Consider the following 4928-nt stretch of genomic DNA (forward strand, 5'->3'; position numbering starts at 1 on the left):
TTCCTTCCGAGGAGTGGCTGGTGGGTTTGAACCGCCAGCCGTCTGGTTAGCAGGCAAGTGTCTTAGCCACTATGCTACCAGAGCTGTTTCTTTTAGGCTTTCAAATTTATTGGAGTACAGTTCTTCATAATATCCTGATATTATCCTTTTTAGTTCAGTTAGTTCCGTCACATATTTCATTTCTTACTTGTGTTATTTGTAAGTTTTCCTTTGTTAAATGCTAAAGCAACTTGTTAATTTTTATTAATCGTTTCAAAGAAATAACTTTTAGTGTAGTTGATCTTTTCCTTTGTTTTTCTATTTTCTGTTTCATTGGTTTCTGCTTGATCCTTCACAATTTATTTTCTTCTGGTGACTGTAGACTCTTTTCCTGCTCTTTTTCTAGGGGTTGGAGATACTCATTTTGGCTTTTCTTTTTTGATGTGTGCATTTACCACTACAAATTGCCTTCTGAGAACTGATTTTAGTGTGTACCAAAGATTTTGGTGTGGGTTTTTGAGGTAAGATGGCGGACTAGGCATAAAGACTGCACAGACCTTCTTCAACAAGAAGAGGGGAACCAATGAACACAGACACAGAAGATAATCCTGGACCCCTCAGCCTTGAAGGGAAGGATATAGAGGTGGACTAAACCCCAACTAGTTGAAGAATTTGCATGAAAATACCAAAAAAGGAGGCATATGGAGCTGCAGTCTGGCAGCGATCCTAAGCAATCCTGATGGCATGGCACAGACAGGTTGGAGAGTGCTGAGTCTGGTAGGACCTAGGAATTAACCTAAAATCCAGGCCTGCTAGCCAGGGACTGCATGGAGGACTGCTTAGGTGGCTGGTGAATAAAAGGAGAAGCAGTGAAGAGGAAGGTGGGCTGAGCTGTGGACTTTTGCCTGTCCGGAGGGCACAGCCATTTTGAATGTTTACAAGCGGCTTGACCATTTTGGATATTTAAAGAGAAAGCACTCTCCCAGATTCCAGGGACTTAAGAACAGATTCTGCTTGCCAGTAACTCCAAGGAAACTCTGGACCTGGACGACTGAAAAGGTGCAACATTCCTTTCTTATTCTTATACTCCACACCCATTTGGTGAACGAAGGTGCGGCCATCCCCCACACCCACCCAACTTCTGGGACCACAGGAACTCCATCTCAGTCAGTGTGCTCTGACAGAGGCTGGGTGACCTGCTCTGCCCTCCCCCGATTTTTTTTCTTTTTCTCTTTTTAATCTTTCTCTTTCTTTTTTCTTTTCATTACTTTGTTTTTGTGTATTTTAAAATTATTATTATTAATAATATTTTGCCCTTTTTACTATTACTCTTTATTCTTCCCCTCCTAGGTCCTAGTTTTCAGCTTTTTTTCTTTTCCTGGTAGCAAAATTTTTTATTTTATTTTCTTCTCTTGGTTAACCATGATCCTTTTTTTTCTTTTTGCATTTTTCCCATTTTTTTTCCACATTAGTCTCCTTCGCTCCATTTTTCTCTTAGTGCCCTATTCCCAGGTATTGCAGGTTTTCTTGTTTTTTTCTTCTTCTTTTTCCCTTTTTTGGTTACTGTTCCTATGTGAGTACATGGTGTTCTTTATGTCCAGGTGCTTTTAGTTTTTGATGGTCATTCAACTGTATTTTTTGTCTAAATGACAGCAACAGTCCCAATAAGACACAACTACACCCACACCTCATGCAACTTCACTTACTGAGTGAGAGCCACCACCTCCTTCTCCACCAACAGGCCAATGATAAAAACCACCAAGTAAAGCCTGAATCACCCTGGGCTGCTCTTCACAAACAGTTAACAAAGATCTAAATACAACAATGCCATGATGCCTCAGAGACAACAGACCATCACAATCCACACAAAGAAGCAAGATAAAGGGGTAGAAACAAGAGACCAGGATACAGACCCAGAACACATTGTTGAGGAAGAAGCAGCACTGGAACGCTCTTATAAGGAATTCAGAAAAATTATATTGAGGTATCTTCAAAGGACTGAGAGACAGACCAAAGAAAGCACAGAAAAAAAACCCTAGAAGAAATGGTGTGGCCATTTGGTTATTCAATTGTGTCTGCATTTCTATCTGTAGATTTAGAATGATTTCTAATTTTTCATTTATTTTGCTATTTTGTTCTTGTATTTTCTTCCAAAATTCTTCTAGGGTTATTTCTGTGTTTTTATGGTCTGTCTCTCAATCTTTTGAAGATACCAATATAATTCTTTTGAATTCTTTATGAGAGAGTTCCAATGCTGCTTCTTCCTCAAGGATGTGTTCTGAGTCTGTATCCTGGTCTCTTGTTTCTACCCCTTTATCTTGCTTCTTTGTGTGGACCATGATGGTCTGTTGTCTCTGAGGCATCGTGGTATTGTAGTAAGATCTTTGTTAATTGTTTGTGAAGAGCAACCAAAGGTGATTCAGGCTCTTTAGTGGTGTATTATTGTTGGCACATTGGTGGAGAAGGAGGTGCTGGCTCTTGCTCAGTAAGTGAAGTTGCAGGAGGTGTGGGTGTACTTGTATCTTATAGGGTCTGTTGCTGTCTCCCACTCAGTTAGAAAAAATTACAACTGAATAACCATCAAGAAACTAAAAGCACCTGGACAAAATGTGTACCATGTAATCACACAGGAACAGTAACCCAAAAAAGAAAAAGGGGAGAAAAGAAGAAGAAAACCTGCAATATCTGGGGATAGAGCACTAAGAGATAAATGGTAAAGAAGGAAAATAATGAAGGAAAAATAGAAGAAAAATGGAAAAAAAGGAAAAAAAAACAAGGAATGGGGTTAACCACGAGAAAAAAATGGGGGGAAAAAAACCATTTTAACCAGGAACTGGGAAAAAAAAAAAAGTGTAAACTAGGACCTGGGAGGGGAAGAATAGTAAAAAGGACAAAAGTATTAATAATAATAGTAGTTTTAAAATAGACAAATATAAGCAAACTAAACACCAGAATAAAGAAAGAGAAAAAGAATAAAATATTAAAAATCTGCAGAGGATAGGGCAGGGCATCCAGGCTCTGTCCGAGCACACAGACTGGGATGGAGTCCCTGCAGGCCCAGAGGGTGGTTGGGAATGGGGGGTGCTTACACCTCCATTCACCAAGTGGGGTATAAGAGTAGCAAGGGGAATGTTGCACATTTTCAGTCATGCAGGTCTGGAGAGATCTTGGGGTTACTGGAAAGCAGAACCTCTTCTTAAGCCCCTGGAATCTGATATAGCACTGTGATTTTAGGTTGTCTCTAGCTGCTGGTTACATGTGGATTTGTTTTGCCTTGGTTTTATGGGTTAATATCTTGAAAAGGTGAAGCTAGTGTATCTTATTTTCTTATTGTTTCAGGTATGTTGGATAGCTCTGCTGTTTTCTTTGTAATGGTGGAATCACTGTGTGGAATGTGGATATGTGTTTCTGTTTGTTGTAAAGAGGGTTTAGAGTTCACAGCTGGAGGTTTTATGATAATTGGTTGAATATGGTTTCTTCTATTGAATGAATAAAGTCATTGGCAGAGAAGGTGGGAACAGAAGAAGGAAAGCTTCGTGTTGCTAGGGTTGGTTTCTAGGGCTTTAAGAAGGTTGTTATTGATGACATAGTTATTTACAAGACCATGGCTCAATCTCAGGAAAGATTCCTGTTGTTCAGGAGTTGCCAGTTTCCACCAGGTTCAGACACACTCAAAGACTGGGATCTTAAAAGCTAGCAAGCTGCCATCTAGATGCAACGATGGGTCTCTCCTCATCCAGAGCAAAGAAGAATGAAGAAAACCAAAATTCATGGAAACAATTAGTCCTAGCTACTGGTACACCACCCAATCTACAGCCTATACAACTATGAGACCAGAAGAACTAGATGGTGTCCAGCTACCACCGTCATCCACTTGGAAGGGGATCTATGTAGAAGATCCTCGATAGAGAGGGAGAACAATGTGGAACAAAACTCAAAATCACTTGGAGAAAAAAAAGGTGGGGACCAGGTTTTCTGGTCCAAAAGAGCCTGGTGGAACCACTGAGACTATGAACCCTAGCTGCACTTCAGGTCTGGAATTGAAGCCATACCTGTGGTTTCCAGCCACACAAAATACAGGCATATGAGTTAAACATTTACCTCAAGTAAAATCACAATAATAAAAAAAAAAAGATGGAACAACTGGAAAGAAACTCAAAAAAGATGCAGAAGAGCTAAACAATACACTCCACCAACTTGGCCTTATAGACATCTACAGAGCACTTCACCCAACAACAGCACAATATAAATTTTTATATTTTTTTCCAGTGCACATGGAACATTTTCCATAATAGACCATATGTTAGGCCCTAAAGCAAGCCTTAAAAAATTTTAAAATATTGAAATACAGCAAAGCATCTTCTCAGATCATGTTGTTATTGTTGTTGTTATGTGCCATTGACCTGGACATGATGCATAACGACCCCTCCTTGGGTTTCTGAGGCAGTACCACTATGGAAGTAGATTGCCCCATCTTCCGAGGAGTGACTGGTGGGTTTGAACCGCTAGCTTTCTGGTTAGCAGTCAAGTGCCTTTAGGCCCTACACTACCAGAGCTCCTAAAGAGACGGCCTGGCTACCTGGCGGGGAGAGGCTGGTGGGTTTGAACTGCCAGCCTGTGGTGTGGCAGCTGACTGCCTGAGGACCTTAGGCCATCTCCTAGGCCAGTTGCAGATCATAATGTTATCAAATTAGAAATCAACAATAGGAAGATCAACAGGAAAAGAGGAAATACATGGCAACTGAACAACACCATCCTTGAGAAAAATGGTAAGAAAAGAAGTCAAAATTGAAATTGGAAAATTCCTTGACTCAAATGAGAATGAAAACACAACATACCAAAATCTTTGGAACACAGCAAAAGCAGTGAGCAGGGGCCAATTTATAGCAATAACTGTACACATCAAAAAAGAAGAAAGAGCCGAAATCAACACTTTGAACCAACATCTC

Source organism: Orycteropus afer, unplaced genomic scaffold (genome assembly GCF_000298275.1).
Source record: "Orycteropus afer afer isolate SDZICR_OR568_19922 unplaced genomic scaffold, OryAfe1.0 scaffold00714, whole genome shotgun sequence".
Classification (NCBI taxonomy): Eukaryota; Metazoa; Chordata; class Mammalia; order Tubulidentata; family Orycteropodidae; genus Orycteropus; species Orycteropus afer.